This window comes from Mytilus edulis, chromosome 2 (genome assembly GCF_963676685.1).
Source record: "Mytilus edulis chromosome 2, xbMytEdul2.2, whole genome shotgun sequence".
Taxonomy (NCBI): domain Eukaryota; kingdom Metazoa; phylum Mollusca; class Bivalvia; order Mytilida; family Mytilidae; genus Mytilus; species Mytilus edulis.
In genome coordinates, this window is record NC_092345.1 from 4,695,428 (window position 1) to 4,715,837 (window position 20,410).

General features: G+C 31.8%; 1 protein-coding gene across 4 annotated transcripts in view; it reads left to right on the forward strand.

Moving 5' to 3' along the window:
• Positions 1–20,410, forward strand: part of LOC139510100 (neuronal calcium sensor 1-like) — a 65,274-nt gene that overhangs the window by 20,212 nt on the left and 24,652 nt on the right. The window lies entirely within an intron of this gene.

The window sequence follows — 20,410 nt, forward strand, 5'->3', positions numbered from 1 at the left end:
CCAAGATGGCCGCCAACAGGGTATTTAGTTTAACATAGGACCCTATTGGAAATGCATACAAATAACTTCTTTTAGAGAACCACTGAATGGAATAAAACCAAACATAGCGTGAATGTTCCTTATGAGGTGCTGACCAAGTGTTGTTACTTTGTAGCCAATCCATCATCCAAGACGGCCACCAGCGGATGACGTAGTTTAACATAGGACCCAAAGGGAAATACATACAAATGGCTTCTTTTAGAGAACCACTGAATGGAATAAAGTCATACATAGCATGAATGTTCCTTATGGCATGCTAACCAGGTATTGCTACTTTGTAGCTGATCCATTAACCAAGATGGCTGCCAGCCGGGAACTTAGTTTAACATCTTGAACATAGGACCCAATGGGAATTCTGTCACCAAGAGCCAATACACGTTGAGTTTAAGGGGGACTATCTAACATGCACAACCCAAGGTACAGGGGGTCAGTCTTTCACAAGACTTAAGCAATGGCAGGCAAAACTATAAAGCAAGCAGCAAGTTGTAACAATTTTATATAGTAACTAGTCCAAATAATAATAATGATGCCAAAACAATTTACAAACTAATAAAGTCAAAATGCTCCAAATAATAAAGTCACTTATTTCACTAATTCATTCACAGTATAAGTTTAAAGTCCAAAATGTTCGAAATATTCCAAGTTAAAGTTGTCTGGCTTGAGCAGTTACAGTTGTATTGAGCTGTCTTTTGAGTACAGGTTTCTCCTGAGAAGCTGAGCCTGGTTGGCTTTTGAAGCACTCCTATCTGGATCACACCGACAAGACTACACTGACGACTACATCATGACTACATTGTGACTTCAATATTTTCAAAAAGTTGACTGTACGATTTATAGCATTTCTAATAAGAACTCAAATTATGACGAGTATTACTAACTTTAAATCTATGTAATTTGAGTAATCAAAATTTACTACAAAACTGACCAAGGTAAAAACTAAGATTAGTGTCAATTTAATTAAGGTAATTAAAAGATAAAACTAATTATATTACTTTGCCTAATTAAGTAATTAGTTACATGCTGACAGAACAAAATTTACCTGACATAATGATTTTACAATTTTACTTTTAACAATATCAAAACAAAATCTTTTCCAAAAATTGACATAAAAACTTTAAATACAAAAACTACCCTATTACAAAAACATACAAATGTCTTCTTTTAGAAAACCACTGAATTGAATGAAAGCAAACATAGCATGAATGTTCCTTTCTTAATGAGGTGATTGCCAAGTGTTGTTACTTTGTAGCCAAATTTATCTTTTTTTATATGATTTCAAAAACCCATGTAGAATCAGGTGAGCGATACAGGCTCTTAAGAGCCTCTAGTTTTAATTACATTTAAAAGTTTCAATAATACAAAAACTTTATCTAAAAAAACAATGATGGTTTACTTACATGACAGTGTATTCTTTTTATAATTCAAATACTACGTTAAAATTAAACATTGATGACATAGTTAGTTTTCATCTCTAATTACATTCTTGTATGTAGGCTAGGGGTGACATTTACTTCCACACAGAACATAGCTTTTTAGCTCACCTGGCCCGAAGGGCCAAGTGAGCTTTTCCCATCACTTTGCGTCCGGCGTCCGGCGTCGTCGTCGTCCGTCGTCTGTCGTCCGTCGTCCGTCGTCCGTCGTCGTTAACTTTTACAAAAATCTTCTCCTCTGAAACTACTGGGCCAAATTGAACCAAACTTGGCCACAATCATCATTGGGGTATCTAGTTTAAAAAATGTGTGGCGTGACCCGGTCAACCAACCAAGATGGCCGCCACGGCTAAAAATAGAACATAGGGGTAAAATGCAGTTTTTGGCTTATAACTCAAAAACCAAAGCATTTAGAGGAAATCTGACATGGGGTAAATATGTTTATCAGGTCAAGATCTATCTGCCCTGAAATTTTCAGATGAATCGGTCAACCCGTTGTTGGGTTGCTGCCCCTGAATTGGTCATTTTGAGGAAATTTTGCTGTTTTTGGTTATTATCTTGAATATTATTATAGATAGAGATAAACTGTAAACAGCAATAATGTTCGGCAAAGTTAGATTTACAAATAAGTCAACATGACCGAAATGGTCAGTTGACCCCTTTAGGAGTTATTGCCCTTTATAGTCAATTTTTAACCATTTTTCATAAATATAAGTAATCTTTTACAAAAATCTTCTCCTCTGAAACTACTGGGCCAAATTAATCCAAACTTGGCCACAATTATCTTTGGGGTATCTAGTTTAAAAAATGTGTGGCGTGACCCGGTCAACCAATCAAGATGGCCGCCACGGCTAAAAATAGAACATAGGGGTAAAATGCAGTTTTTGGCTTATAACTCAAAAACCAAAGCATTTAGAGCAAATCTGATGTGGGGTAAAAATGTTTATCAGGTCAAGATCTATCTGCCCTGAAATTTTCAGATGAATCGGTCAACCTGTTGTTGGGTTGCTGCCCCTGAATTGGTAATTTTGAGGAAATTTTTGCCGTTTTTGGTTATTATCTTGAATATTATTATAGATAGAGATAAACTGTAAACAGGAATAATGTTCAGCAAAGTTAGATTTACAAATAAGTCAACATGACCAAAATGGTCAGTTGACCCCTTAAGGAGTTATTGCCCTTTATAGTCAATTTTTAACCATTTTTCATAAATCTAAGTAATCTTTTACAAAAATCTTCTCCTCTGAAACTAATGGGCCAAATTAATCCAAAGTTGGCCACAATTATCTTTGGGGTATCTAGTTTAAAAAATGTGTGGCGTGACCTGGTCAACCAACCAAGATGGCCGCCACGGCTAAAAATAGAACATAGGGGTAAAATGCAGTTTATGGCTTATAACTCAAAAACCAAAACATTTAGAGGAACTCTGACATGGAGTAAAAATGTTTGTCAGGTCAAGATCTATCTGCCCTGAAATTTTCAGATGAATCGGTCAACCTGTTGTTGGGTTGCTGCCCCTGAATTGGTAATTTTGAGGAAATTTTGCTGTTTTTGGTTATTATCTTGAATATTATTATAGATAGAGATCAACTGTAAACAGCAATAATGTTCATCAAAGTAAGATTTACAAATAAGTCAACATGACCGAAATGGTCAGTTGACCCCTTTAGGAGTTATTGCCCTTTATAGTCAATTTTTAACCATTTTTCGTAAATCTTAGTTATCTTTTACAAAAATCTTCTCCTCTGAAACTACTGGGCCAAATTAATTCAAACCTGGCCACAGTCATCTTTGAGGTACCTTGTTTGAAAAATGTGTCCGATGACCTGGCCATCCAACCAAGATGGCCACCACGGCTAAAAATAGAACAGGGGTAAAATGTAGTTTTTTGCCTATAACTCTGAAACCCAAATCATTTAGAGGAAATCTGACAAGGAGTTAAATTGTTAATTAAGTCAATATATATCTGCCCTGAAATATTCAAATGAATAGGACAACTGGTTATTGGGTTGCTGCCCTCCAATTGGTAATTTTTAAAGAAATTTTGCTGTTTTTGGTTATTATCTTGAATACTATTATAGATAGCGATAAACTGTAAACAGCGATAATGTTCATCAAAGTAAGATCTACAAATAAGTCCACATGACCTAAATGGTCAATTGACCCCTTAAGGAGTTATTGCCCTTTATAGTCAATTTTTAACAATTTTCATTAATTTGGTAAATTTATGTAAATTTTTACCAAATATTTTTCTCTGTTACTAATGGGCAAAGTTCATTATAGATATAATTGTAAGAAGCAAGAATGTTCAGTAAAGTAAGAACTTCAAACACATCACCATCACCAAAATACAATTTTGTCATGAATCCATTTGTGTTCTTTGTTTAATATGCACATAGACCAAGGTGAGCGACACAGGCTCTTTAGAGCCTCTAGTTTTTCATTTTCAAGTCTTTGTCGTGCACGATCCTTTTCATTTAACCTTTTGTTTGCGAGTGCAAAGCCAGCCTTTTTGCAGCTGCGTAGATCTCAAATACCGTAACATGACTGCAGTACACCATACTCAAAAGACAAATTAAATAAACTGTGTTACTTTCTAGTGCCTTCAAATCTTTTGTAACAGTTCAGTTGAGATGAATAGGACTACCCGTTGATAGGTTGCTGCCCCTGAATTAGTAATTTTAAGGAAATTTTACTGCTTTTGGTTATTATCTTGTATATTATTATAGATAGAGATAAACTGTAAACAGCAATAATGTTCAGCAAAGTTAGATTAACAAATAAGTCAACATGACCAAAATGGTCAGTTGACCCCTTTAGGAGTTATTGCCCTTTATAGTCAATTTTTAACCATTTTTCGTAAATCTTAGTAATCTTTTACAAAAATCTTCTCCTCTGAAACTACATGGCCAAATTAATCCAAACTTGGCCACAATCATCTTTGGGGTATCTAGTTTAAAAAATGTGTCCGGTGACCCGGCCATTCAACCAAGATGGCCACCATGGCTAAAAATAGAACATAGGGGTAAAATGCAGTTTTTGGCTTATAACTCAAAAACCAAAGCATTTAGAGCAAATCTGACAGGTGTAAAATTGTTAATCAGGTCAAAATCTATCTGCCCTGAAATATTCAGATGAATCGGACAACCCGTTGTTGGGTTGCTGCCCCTAAATTGGTAATTTTAAGGTAATTTTACTGTTTTGGGTTATTATCTTGAATATTATTATAGATAGAGATAAACTGTAAACAGCAATAATGTACAGCAAAGTAAGATTTACAAATAAGTCAACATGACTGAAATGGTCGATTGACCCCCTAAGGAGTTATTGTCCTTTATAGTCAATTTTTAACAATTTTTATAAAATTTGTAAATTTTTACAAACATTTTCCACTGAAACTACTGGGCCAAGTTCATTATAGATAGAGATAACTGTAAGCAGCAAGAATGTTCAGTAAAGTAAGACGTACAAACACATCACCAGCACCAAAACACAATTTTGTCATGAATCCATCTGCTTCCTTTGTTTAATATTCACATAGACCTAGGTGAGCGACACAGGCTCTTTAGAGCCTCTAGTTTTATGAGTCAATCGTAATAAAAAAAATCGGTAATGACCATCAGTATAAAATGCGTTTATCCTAGTTTTCGCAATTATAGTAAAATAAAATAAAATTAACTATGTGAAACTTCTAATTCTTATTTAGCTAATTTTTATTATTATATAATAATAAAATTTAATGAACTGTCATAGTTTAAGCATACTTATTTATAGTGGATCCGACAGACTATCATCGTTTTCTCAAGACCTCACTCACAGATGGTGTCAAGGAAGAGCTGAAAATTGAGTTCCTGAAATTTTCATCCCAAACGGGAATCAAACCAGGAACCTTTATGTTAGTAGTCCGATGCACTAACCAATACACACGGCTATCTACTCATACCATATGAATAGTTTATAAGTTTAAAAGTAAACTGTAACAGAGTGTTACATAGTGTTAATTACCCTGACCATACGCGTATGGTCATATGAGTATATACCCATATGGTCATGACCATACGCGTATGGTCCAAATACTCATATGGTACGGAACAAATACACAAGACAGATACATTGTGCGTTGATTCTTATAATGCACGAAGATACTAGTGCAATATATATTCTATGAGGGATATCAATAATATTCATGCTAATTATATAACCTTATAATTGTACATGTAGACGAAGGCTTGACGAAATGTTTACTCTGGTCACAGTGGTGAATGGTTGACATTATCATTCCACATATATATCTCCTTATAATTATACAAATGCATATTTTTGTCACTGTCAGATGATGTTGTTAATTTGAAGCTTATTTATTTGCACTAGTGCAATATGATAAATTCTTGCATAGTAAATTTTGGTTACACTTATTTGAATGAAATATGTTGTTGCTGTACAAAAAGTAGATGCATGAGGGTTTTGATCATGGGGCAGTGGCGGATCCAGAAATTTTCATAAGTGGGGGCCTGTTGACTGCCTAAGTGTGGGGCCGCTCCGGTCATGCTTCAGTGATTCCCTATATAAGCAACCAAATTTTTCCCAGAAAAGGGGGGCCCGGTCCAATACCCCCCCTAAATCCGCCTCTGTGGGCTTCAACAGAAGAGAAAATAAAGTACAGAATAAAGAGCAAACAAAAATTAAAGAATAGAGAAAAATACAAGAAAAATAATGAAAAGTATACATGTAGTGAATGTGTAATGTCAAAGATCATTATGATGACCAACAGAATCTCAAATTTCTGACATCATTTTGTTTATTTCTCAACCTCCAACTAGTCAGTAGCTAATGTCTTGATGTTGGAGTCTTGTTACATATCATTATAGTGGGACTTATAGGAAAAAAATGTCAACCAATATTTACTAAAACAAAATCTTGCAATTTTAAAGAGCATAATGAGAATAAGAAATTTCAGAAACGTTTAGTTTTCATGATCTAATCATTTAGGACAAGATGATTTCTAATGATTTTATTTCACACAGTTATGAAGGAAAGTATTAAAGATTAATAATACTTGAGATAGAAAATGTTGAAATTTTATTTATACATTGGTTATTGCCTTTGCTTTCTATTGTTAAAATAACTGGGGCAAAATATTGAATACAGTTTGATATTTTTTTTTATGCGATGGTTTAAAAGCTTTCAGATAAAATGTAATTATTATTCATTTGCTGCATGGGTCAAAGGGTGTGTTTTCAAGGTAATTTGACATTTTTTTCTGGAAATTTCTGAAAACATTCAAAGTAGATAAATATTCATTCAAACTTTAGCTTTAAAATTATACAGGTTAGTATAGGTTCTACATACCTATACATGTTGATCAATTTTTGGATTCCTCTTTATTATACACGGTTTGAAAAACTTGTGTCTAATCCGTTTGTACTTTTTTGAAAAAATAATTATTCTGTTTGAATTAATTTTCAGAGTGCTGTATATATATTATTTTTATGAAGGAACTTGAAGAACTTAGCTAAATGAATTGTCCTTTAATAAATAAATGAATAAGAATCTGGTGTACTTGGAAATGCTTAATCTTACTGTGCATTTAGATTTTGGATATTGGACCGTAATAGGTAACAGTCAAATTTAAAATTTTCCCATTCTTTGACAACATTCATTATGTGTCAGAAACCTATGGTGTGTAAAATATTTAAATTTTGAACCCGTATCAAGCTTGATTGTAGTGAACTGTTCAGGTATCGACTTCTGCTGTTGTATCAAGTTGTGTCCCGCATCATAAGCTATGATATAATTTTAGTATATTCATGGTTACATCTATTGAGCCTAATAGTTTTTCTAACATAAAACTATTTTCCTAATGTTGGAGTTATTCTTATCTAAATCTTGCCAAAAATGCACATTGAAATAAATGATAAATTTTTCTAAGCTAATCCCTTGTATTTCATGATTCATAACTCATTAAGTCAAATAAATGACATTTCATGATTAAAAACGAGAAATTCATTTGAAACAAATGAAACAGTGAACAATTATTGATTTCAAGTGCAAAATTATATAACTAACTTTCTGTTAATGATAAATGATTTCTTAACTAATATTTCTAAAGAAAGAAATATTCAGTCTGATCTTATGTAAAAATGTATTTACTAGAAACATGAGAAATTGAGATTGAAATAAGTTTTAAGTTAGTTCTTGTCTTGCTGTGAGATTGATTTGTCTGTCCGTCAGTTTGTCTATCTGTCCAGCTTCAGGTTAAAGTTTTTGGTTGAGGTAGTTTTTATACGCCAATCGAAATTTTGACACTGTGTCGTATTATGGTAAACAAATGTCTGGCGTCAGTCTGTCTGTCTGTCCGGCATAAACATGTTTCACCGTAACTTGAGAACCACTTATCCAAATTCCATGAAACCTAATACAGTTGTTTCTTATAATGGTCAAACGATCTGTATACATTTTGGTGAAAATAAGGTTAAAACTTTTTGAGTTACAGGACTTTGTAACTAAAACATAGGTGGGTTTTTTTCACATGTCACACCGTATCGCAAAAAACGTTTATGATTATTGCTTAAACTTTACACACTTCTTTATCTATACTATTAAACGAGAAGACCTCATTTTTGGTGTCGCTTCTCTCCTTTCCACAATAAATTAATCAACACGCCTCTGTGTCCTATATGTACATTGCATAGTCGCATTTGTCATCCATTCATATGATTATTCAGATTGAGTTATTTTGGGAGAAAAACGAGAAAAAAGGCATCCGGATATTGTCCCGTCTTTGGACAAAATTTTAAGTCAGATTAGACTTCCGGTTTGCGTTTTTCTGTATACTTTGAACATACATATACAAAGAATAAAGTGTATTTTCAGAATTCTATCTGCCATGTCTGCTATCATTTTCAAGTTTACTATCCACGGCGGTCACAGAGTTTATTAAATAGAGAGAGTCTGTATACTATATCAATGACCACCATGGATCGATTAGTTAACTTATAATTGAAAGTAAATACACTATACTTATATAGTAATTAATGAATGTTCATAATATACAGATAAGCGCTAAAAATATTCATGTGAACTTTTGATACCTTTTCTGAAATTCTCCAGTCATTAAATCTTTTACAAAATTCATTGATTACAAAAAAAAGAAGATGTGGTATGATTGCCATGTTGAGACAACTCTCCACAAGAGACCAATATGACACAGAAATTAACAACTATAGGTCACCGTACGACCTTCAACAACGAGCAAAGCCCATACCGCATACTCAGCTTCAAAAGGCCTCGAACTGACAATGTAAAACAATTCAAACCAGAAAACTAGCTGCCTTATTTATGTACAAAAAGTGAACGAAAAACAAATATGTAACACATAAACAAACGGCAACCACTGAATTACAGGCTCCTTACTTAAATGTTCATAACATACTAAATGAAAACTATGTTCATATTGAAATTGATAGAAAACCAAAAATTTGGAATTTTGGAAATAAAGGAGGAGGGATAAAAAAAAAAGCATTTTCCTGTCCCAAATAACCTCATATGACTTATGATACTTTTGCTGAAATTCTCCAGTCATTCAATATTTTACAAAATTCTTCCAACAACACTTTACATACTTTAAACTACGCTCTGAATACCCGCGATTTCGCGGGTGTGTTCTAGTTATATTAATCTAAAGATCTGTACACTTTTTGGTGATGATTGAAAATTTTATGTTATATTGATTTTTTTTTAAAAAGAAAGGGGGGGGGGGGGGGTTCACATGTCTCGCTGGATGTCAAAAACGATTTATTATTAATGCTCAAAACTTTACACACTTCTTAGTTATATTAATCTTAAGATCTGTATACTTTTTGGTGATGATTCAAAATTTTATTTTAGAGTTATTGAGTTTTTTGTCAAAAAAGGGGGGTTTTCACATGTGGTGCCGTATCTCAGAAACTGTTCTTGATTATTGTATAAAATATTACATACAAGATGATGGGCGTATCATGTGCTCATGGAGCAGCTCAGCTGTTTATTGATTGAGTTGAGTCCAATCAATTTGAAACTTGGAACACATGTTCCCTTTGATATGATCTTTCTTATTTAAATGCCAAATTAGATTTTTGACCCCAATTTTACGGTCCACTGAACATAGAAAATTATAGTGGGATTGGGGCATCCGTGTACTATAGAAACATACTTGTTTATAGTGTTGTGGGGCCTTTTATAGCTTATAATGTGGTATAGGTTTTTCTCAATGTTAAAAGCAGTGATCTATAGTTGTTAACTTTTATGTTTTTTGCTCTCTTGTGGAGAGTTGTCTCCTCTTGTGGAGAGTTGTCTCATAGGCAATCCTAACTCTTTTTTTTGTACTTTGATATACCATGCATATTCAATATGTTTTTGCTCTCTTGTGGAGAGTTGTCTCATTGGCAATCCTAACACTTTTTTTTTGTACTTTGATATACCAAGCATATTCAATATTTTTTTTGCTCTCATGTGGAAAGTTGTCTCATTGGCAATCCTAACACTTTTTTTTGTACTTTGGTATACCATGCATATTCAATATGTTTTTGCTCTCTTGTGGAGAGTTGTCTCATTGGCAATCCTAACACTTTTTTTGTACTTTGATATACCATGCATACTCAATATGTTTTTGTCTATCAAATACACCCACTATTTACAGATTTTATTCTTATTTTTCTGTTGCTTAATCATCTGTATAATTTACTTCATTTTCTCATCACTTATCTCAATCAATTTATTTTTAATGGAAAAAATAATTTGCAAAAAATATGAAATGAATTTTTCATTTCTTGTCTTACAATGCAAATTAAAAGCATAAACTTGTCAATGAGGAGGGAAAATCAATTAGATGGTTGACATGCTTGAATTTTACTAAGTTACCTGTATATATCTTTGAGATATCAGAAATAGGAAATGCAATCTATTTGATTTTGATTATTATCAGTGACGGCAGTATTGTTTTGTTATTTCTGTTACATGTTAAAAGCGAAACAAATGAGATTTAACAAACATATCATTGGGAATGGACCAATTGTGCAAGACTTGTAAATAGTGGAATTATGAAATATGGAAAGTTTCCAATCTCTTAATCAGAAAATCTTGACAGACTAAACTGTACTTGATAACTTTTCTGTACAGTTTTCAAAATTCTGAAAAAAAAGATTTTGAACAAGTTTGATTTTTTTTAAAATGTTGAAAATCTCTGAAAAGGCTCATGTGTATTCTCAAAAGATTTAGATGAGACTTAAATCTCTTATTGATGTAACATTTCATTGGGATTGCTAAGCTAGCATCGGAATTTTGTTATATAAGAAAAAATTCCAATGCCAACATTTTACAATGCTTACAATGCTGTTATAGATGCCATTTTTGTCCTTACCAATATGTCATATTTTTTTTCTAATTTTTCATGACCTTTTGGAGTATTTATATGAAAAAAAATCCACCAAGAACTTCACAGATTTTTCATCAATTAATGAAATTGTGCACCCGCAATTTTTGTTCTTTTTTTTTCATATTATTAGTGATTTTTAAAGATGAATTCATACCAAAACAAAGATTCTATAAATTGGCATATATTATATGGACATCAGTATATATAAATGTCTTCCTTTAAAGACTTGCACTTTCTTCTTTGTTATTCACAGACCTGAATAATTCATCTTGTCTAATAAATCTTCTTCAGGTTCAAAAGTTGATAACCTGAGATTGCAATATAAGACATTCCTAATGTAAGAAAGATTTTGTTTTAATGGACAGATTAAAAAAAACATCTAATCAATATCGCAACTGCTAAGCAACATGTGTTTGGTCCTGTAATGAATTTATATAGCATTAACTTATTAATGTTACTAGTAACTCCTGTATTGATTTTAACAACATTTAGTTATAAGCCACAGAAACTTAGATTTATTTGTCAAGTATAGAGTATGTCCAAATAATAAACCAATTACCCAATTAATACATTTGTAAGGCATCTATAACTGCTTTGTAGTGTAAACAAATTTATTTTATCTTTTTATTGTTAAATTTCAATCTGTTTTATACGGTTACAATTGTTGCTCAGTTTTGTTGTAATGCCTAAATGTTAATGTTTATTTAATTTATTTCTCAAACATTTAACAATACATTAGTTATAATGATGTTATTCTTATATTTATATGGGTACATTGTAGAAAAATTACATAAGAAATTCTCTTTGTTACTAATAAACCTTTGCAATGTTTATATTTGGGCTTATTCAGGAAAAGTGAAAGTTAAAGTAGTTGATAAAAGATATACATGTACTGTAACAGTATTATTAAGTTTGTACAGGCGTCAAAGCCCAACTAGATATTATTTCCCCCAAAAAAAATGTGAAACTAAAGTCACTGATTAAGTTTATATTTTTATGATGTGATTTCGACAGTAAAGGAGGTATTATTTTTCGTCTCTTGATTCATCTATTCATTCTTTCATCTTTTTGCTAGTTTGTCTGTCAAGTATTAGGTTAAAGTTTTTGACCAAGTTAGTTAGTATATATGCCAAATTTGGATTTTGACCATATTAAATGTTTTAAGGTTCTATAAACTTACAAATATGTTGTTGGTGGCCAGGTTTCACGCTCTTATAAGAATTTTTTTAACTTAATGGATATATATAGTGTTATACGCAATGTTTTATATGTATTTAAGGAATGACTGTAATATTTTTATGCCCCACCTACGATAGTAGAGGGGCATTATGTTTTCTGGTCTGTGCGTCCGTCCGTCTGTTCGTTCGTTCGTCCGTTCGTCCTTCTGTCCCGCTTCAGGTTAAAGTTTTTGGTCAAGGTAGTTTTTGATGAAGTTGAAGTCCAATCGACTTCAAACTTAGTATACATGTTCCCTATGATATGATCTTTCTAATTTTAATGCCAAATTAGAGGGTTTACCCCAATTTCACGGTCCACTGAACATAGAAAATGATAGTGCGAGTGGGGCATTCGTGTACTGGGGACACATTCTTGTTTCTGTCTATGAAGAAATAACATAAAAAATTTGGTGCACACTGAATAACGCGCGTAGCGGGTTATTTAACTGTGCACCACATTTTTTATGTTATTTCGAATAGACAGAAAAAATATTACAGTCCTTTCTTATAATTTAATTCTAAATTCCATTTTAAACCGTAGAACACCATGAAAAAACGTTGATGACGTCACGGTCACATGACTTAATTATGTCTATGGGCTCATAACAAAAAAACGTCAGCCAATCAGAAGACGCGTTACATCCAAAATTAAATTATATTGGAATGTATAATGATATACAAGTGGTGAGACTTTAATAAACTATTGAATCTGAATCTATACATGGAACTGTTCCAATGCAATATTGATTGTTTTCTTATTGAAGTTGAACTTTTTCTAAGGTTGCTGTTGTCGAAGTTATTGCATGCTTGCGCTGTATTTAAATTTCTTTGTTTTCAAATATCAGATATTTTTAAAGAACTTAAATAAAGAAGTTTTAGAAATGATTAAGAACAATTACATAATATTAACCTTTTTAAAGGATTTCATTGTTTTTGGTTATTAGACAGCAATCATGTGAGGCTATTGTGTGAAGTTTTATATTAAAAAAAACACAACATACATTTGTACATTCATGATTGCAAGCAAATGCTATCCACTGGTAGCAATATTTAAAACAAATCTACCCAAAAGCTTGCTTCTACTTTTAAGTAGCTGTGTATAACATAAATTTGATGACTCATAAAGTTTACCATTTCCTTACTTAAATTTTATTGGAAATAATATTTGAAAAAAATAGCTAACTTTAATTTAATTTAAATAAGTGAATAATCTTCACTTTTATCAAGATAAATATTAAGTTGATTGTTAAACTTATAAAATCACAGAAATAAAACCTAAATGAAAAAAAATACAGAGAAGTGTTAGAAACAATAGAAATTGATTGATGAATTTTAAATCAGCCTGATTGCTGTGATGTGCAAGGACAAATTGTGTCTTTTCCATAAATATTGGAATAAATTGATTTATGAAACAGTAAAGTGACATTGGTGACTAGTTAATCCATTATTTAGATGTTTGATGGCAGATTCATGGTAGAATTAGTACTGGTATGAACTTACGACAGGATAAATAAAGAGCTACCTTATTTACATTTTATTGAGTTGTTCCATCTTTAAATTATTGGATGAAGAAAATAGAACTAGGGGTTAATTAAACTACATAGCTTTTGGTGCTCTAAGAGTTGTCCTTTTATATTAAGTTGCAAATTATGAAAAGTAATTCCATTTCCATATGAGTAGATAGATATAAGAAGATGTGGTATGAATGACAATGAGACAACTGATCCATCTAACTTATAATGTGTAAAAAGTAAACCATTATAGGTCTTCAACACAAAGATTAAGTCAAAATTAACATGGCCACTATATGAGTGGGGTATATTTGATTGCACCTTGACAGTCCATCCGTCTGTCGGTTTGTTTAAAAATTGTTTGTGTCACACATTTCTTGGGTATGTAACAGAACAGAATGAATTTATATTTGGTCAGCCTAGCAGCTTGATAGTGATTAGTTTTAAATTGTGGGAACAAGAGTTAGGATTAGGAGTATAATATAAAAGCTTGATATTAAATATCATCTGTTGCTTTAAGCCATATGATTCTTCAAATTTTTAAAAATGTGGAAGTTATTTTGAATGGTTAAGTTTTACTACATGTATACACTATGAGTACATGGGACTTTCTTAAAAGACAAAATTCTCAGAAATATACTGCTATTAAATTATTGCCTGAATCAGTACTCTATTTCTGCATTATCTTTTTTGTATGATGTGACATTAACCAGGAGAAAACTCATTCATACTTTGGTTACCTCACAGCTCAAGTGCGAGGATATTAAAACCATGATGAAAGGAAATGTAAACAAACTTGGAAGTAAGACAGTATTTACTGTTTCTTTAAGGAAATATTTTTTTGTCGATAAGTTGTTATGGATTTGTAATAGATATTAAAAAATCCTGCTTAAAGGACAGGGTAATATTATTGACCTTGACCTCATTTTCATGGTTCATTCTCAATTTCAAGTTTCCACAATCTGGTTCTTTTCTCATAAACTAGAAGGAAAATGTCAACTCTATTTGTTGAATGGATTGATATCTGGCTGGCATGAAAACCATAGTAAGCATTTAGAAATTGTTATGCTGCATCTCAATATGCAATGATATAGAATGGAAAATGCAGCGAGTTACAATCAATTAAACATTTGTGAAACAAATCCATAAATGTATAGAATGCTGCCATGTTAGTAAAAACGCATAAATTGTTTTCATATTAAATTGCAATATCTCTGAATTGGATCTATTGTTGAAATATGATATAACATTCTATGTTTAGGACAAAAAGAAAATATTCATATAGGATAATGAACCATAGTTTATTTTGCATGAATTAAAAATTATTTGTCATTCATACAAACATTGTAAACAGTGTAATTATGGCATTTTTAAAGAACCTAAGAGTAATTCACTCCAGAAATATCTTGTATTTTGATTTTCTGTTCAAAATATAACACAAGTACCGTAAAAGCAGTATGAATATTTCATCGAGTTACATTGTTATTAAAACTCAAATACAAGAAGTATTATATAACATTGAAATCTCGTCATAGGAGTTAAGATTTAATGTACTTTGAAACAATTGTTATAAATAAAGAATGAAATTCTGTTGCCTTTGGTTGTTTAACATGCATGATATGTTCTCTGTGACTGAGAAACCATGATTCTAATGTTGAAGGTCATATGTTAACCTCTAGTTGTGTTTTTTTTTTCCTTGGGTTGCTGTGTTATTTATTATTCAGTCACCAATTAAAAAATCCTGTAAATTCTTTTTTATTTCAATGTTGACTTTATACTGATTGTAGCTGGTCCTTAACCTGTTTTAATATCTGATATAAGGTTTATTATCTGATTTCAAGGATCTAATAAATACAGCTATGTGACTGAATAGGCTAATAAAATCAAATTTATTCTGTTGTAAGTTAAATAACTGCTAAGGTTAGCATATATCGTCTGTCTTTAATATACAATGTTGGTATAAGAGGCTTGTTGATAGGTTTTTAATATATGTACTGCAGAAATAATATATTGAGAACCTAGGATTTTATAAACCAAATGAAATAAAATTACATAACAAACCCACAAAAATGGCTTTAATATGGCTGTGCAATTGCCTCAAATTGCTTGCAATTCCAACTTTTTGAACTTTGGTGGATGTAAGTTGTCTCATTGGCAATCATAAAATATTTCCTTTTGTAAATGTTATGATATGGTACTGTAACGGGCCGGGGGAGGGGTGTAGTGTGTATTTTCTGTCTGTAAATATTACAGCTTTCTGTTCAGATACTGCTACACTGCTTTTCAGCTTGATAATGTTGTTTAATATAACTGGATAGCTGTTATACACTGGAACTACTGTCTAGGATACTGTCAGCAGATGATATCTTGTTTTAGTTTGTGTTCATAATTCGTTTGACAAATATAGATTTGGGAGAGGGGTTGTAAATCTTATCTTTTAACGACTACAGAATAACCCAAGCGAACTCGTAAAAACGTAATGCAAATATAGAATTAATAACTCTTTTAATTTAGCAATAAATAATATTGCCAATAACAATCAGATGTAAACAATTATATTAACAAATATATTAATATTTAAAACCTCTTTCTGCTCCAGCTGCCTATGCCTATATAGAAATAATAGTGATTAAACAAAATACTTCTCTGGAATCTATTGTAGCTAAAACAGGGAAAACGGGGAAAGCTCTGGTTAGGAACAAATAAATATGGACATAAGACACATTCAAATATAATACAGACACTAATATAGACAACTTGAACCTCGAAAATATATACCCAAGAATATTATACTCAATAATTCAGCGGAAACTAAAACTACAACTATTTCTTTATACTTTTCTGACCAAAAGATGAAACAACTCAGCTTTACTAACAACGATATAAAAATCAGGAAAAAGCGTCAAACTGACTGACAACAATAATTATCTCGAATTTCAGCTTTAACTCTGTTTAACTATTTGTCTTTAAAATTAATCAGGAAACGTTTTCAGGAAATTCAGCAAAAATAAACTCTGATTCTAACCTTTCTCTATCTAAATATAAACTTTCCGGAACTTTAATAACTGCTATAGGTCGTGCCCAGATGAAACAAGACTAAACTGGAACACTAGCTGTGCTTGCTTTTATAGTTTTGAAACGACACAATTTTGACTAAAGACACAAAAACGACAACAGTTTTGACGTTTAGACAACAGTTTGAGTGACGTCATGACACAGTTTGCACTTAACGTTCAACATACGGGTATTTGAAATTCCAACGTTATGTAAACAAAAACAACAACATGGCGACGTCCATCTACGGAAAAGACCAGAGCTATATTTTAGCAAGATTACTTTCCTAATTAAAGTTTGTACATTCGGACATATTTAGTAACTATAATAGGATACCAGAGAATCACGTTAAATGTTTTCTCAACTGACATATCATATCAAACAAAGTAAATTTCACAACGTAGTTTTAACAAGAGAAATGGGGGTTCACTTTCACACAAATAAGTTACATTCAGTTACATAATTCTCACTATTCTATCACACAAGTTACAAATTCATTTATCAGCAATCATTCATACTTCTTCAGATACGTTCAAATCATGAAAACCCCATTCCGTAACAGTACATTCTGGAACTGTAATAACATGATTTCTAATTGTGCTGAAAAAAATTGTGGACAGTTTTTGAATTTTATTTAACTTTGCCAATAATATTGAAAGACTTTATTCTCAATCAACAGGGGCGGATTTAGGCGGGGGCGTGGCGGGCATGCGCCCCCCCCTAAAATTTGTAAATCATGGATTGACTTCAACATATTCAAGTATCAGAAGAGACCATTCATTTTTTTTTAACATTCAAAGTGTATAAAACAGTCAGTTTAACAGAATCAACGTGATTACTAATCAACTGACCTACGCTTTATTAAAGTTCTATAAATAATTTCAAAGGAAGGTGTCAAATGCGGAGCTTCATTTGATGACAAATATAATAGGTTTTTATACGACTGCAAAAATTTTAATTTTTTGGTCGTATATTGCTATCACGTTGGCGTCGTTGTCGTCGTCCGAATACTTTTAGTTTTCGCACTCTAACTTTAGTAAAAGTGAATAGAAATCAATGAAATTTTAACACAAGGTTTATGACCACAAAAGGAAGGTTGGGATTGATTTTGGGAGTTTTGGTCCCAACAATTTAGGAATTAGGGGCCAAAAAGGGCCCAAATAAGCATTTTCTTGGTTTTCGCACTATAACTTTAGTTTAAGTGAATAGAAATCTATGAAATTTTGACACAAGGTTTATGACCACAAAAGGAAGGTTGGGATTGATTTTGGGAGTTTTGGTTCCAACAGTTTAGGAATTTAGGGCCAAAAAAGGGCCCAAATAAGCATTATTTTTGGTTTTCGCACAATAACTTTAGTATAAGTAAATAGAAATCTATGAAGTTTAAACACAAGGTTTATGACCATAAAAGGAAGGTTGGGTTTGATTTTGGGAGTTTTGGTCCTAACAGTTTAGGAATAAGGGGCCCAAAGGGTCCAAAATTGAACTTTGTGTGATTTCATCAAAAATTGAATAATTGGGGTTCTTTGATATGCCGAATCTAACTATGTATGTAGATTCTTAATTGTTGGTCCCGTTTTCAAATTGGTCTACATTAAGGTCTAAAGGGTCCAAAATTAAACTTAGTTTGATTTTAACAAAAATTGAATCCTTGGGGTTCTTTGATATGCTGAATTTAAAAATGTACTTAGATTTTTAATTATTGGCCTAGTTTTCAAGTTGGTCCAAATGGGGGTCCAAAATTAAACTTTGTTTGATTTCATCAAAAATTGAATAAATGGGTTCTTAGATATGCCAAATCTAACTGTGTATGTAGATTTTTAATTTTTGGTCCAGTTTTCAAATTGGTCTACATTAAGGTCCAAAGGGTCCAAAATTAAACTAAGTTTGATTTTAACAAAAATTAAATTCTTGGGCTTATTTGATATGCTTTATCTAAATATGTACTTTGATTTTTGATTATGGGCCCAGTTTTCAAGTTGGTCCAAATCAGGATTCCATATCAAGTATTGTGCAATAGCAAGAAATTTTCAACTGCACAGTATTGCACAATAGCAAGAAATATCTAATTGCACAATATTGTGCAATAGCAATTAATTTTCAATTGGAGTTATCTTTCTTTGTATAGAATAGAAGTTGATAATATATGTTGGAAATTTGCCAGACATGACTATGATGTCATTTTCTATTTTTATTTGCCAATAACTTTATGTAAATAACTTCATTGGAAATTTGCCAATATAAAATGTTGCTGATGAAGCTTTTTTTCCTTATCTTATCTAAAATGTTTTTAGATAATGTATGTTGGACAATTGCCAGACATGACTATGATGTCATTTTCTATTTTTATTTGCCAATAACTTTATGTAAATAACTTCATTGGAAATTTGCCAATATAAAATGTTGCTGATGAAGTTTTTTTTATTGTTTTATACAATAAACAATGTATATTCACTTTTACTACCAACCAATCTTTACCATTCAGTGATAACAAGCACTTTATTTTACATTTTAATATTTTATGTATTTAAAAGAGTAGTTATTGTTGCAAACTCCATTAGAAATTTGAATTGATATCAGTTTTGGAAAAAGGGAAACGGGGATGTGAAAAAAAAGGGGGGGGGGTTAAATTTTTCTCATTTCAGATTTCATAAATAAAAAGAAAATTTCTTCAAACATTTTTTTGAGAGGATTAATATTCAACAGCATAGTGAATTGCTCAAAGGCAAAAAAAAACTTTTAAGTTCATTAGACCACATTCATTCTGTGTCAGAAACCTATGCTGTGTCAACTATTTAATTTTAGATTTAAAAAGTATGAAGAAGAAATCTTTAATTGATTTGTAAAATCTTGACATTTGTTTTGTGTAAAAAAAACCACCATGTAATGTCAAAAATTTGATCACAATCCAAATTCAGAGCTGTATCACGCTTGAATGTTTTGTCCATACTTGCCCCAACTGTTCAGGGTTAGACCTCTGAGGTCGTATAAAGCTGTGCCCTGCGGAGCACCTGTTTAGCAGTTAAAGTAAAATCAAATGTTACATTGTATTTGCGGTTTTTATAATCAATTTGTTTGATAATCGAAGTTCCAAAACATCCCTTACTCACTTTCACAATTTCATCATGACACGGTCAAGAAAATAGTCGGCTGGTGAGATTCTTTTATAATATCCGTAATAAAAGATAGAAATACTGTTTCAAGCGAAAGGTTAGTTTATTAATTTGTATCTCTGTATCTATATTTATTTCACACTTGCAACCTAAATATTTAGCCAAATTCTGTACCGTATTACTGTATGCTTGGGATCCCAAGAAAATAAATATAACTGCGTAAATGCATCTCATTCTGATTTTAGTTGTTTGTGGCGAACACAGTAAACTCCGAAAATCAAAAAAGTGAAAAACAGATAATATGAAAGGACAATTAAAAATCGCTGGTAAAAGTAGAACTTTTGTTTGAAAAACATATTGGTCAGGTGAGCAATTGTGATCTGTCTCGTCTCACTTGGCGTCCGTCTGTCCGCCCGTCTATCTGTAGATTGTTGTCAGGTGTGGATTAAGGCGGTTTCAGCTTGAAACTTTAATTCATCGCTATAATTTTAACACACAATAGTTCGAGATATCTACATCACCACTTTAGAAGAATATTTCAATAATTTTACCTAAAAAAACATTCAAAATTTTTTCCCCTCGCTCCGCTCGGTGAACATAAAAAATTGCGCCCCCCATAACTGGAAATCCTGGA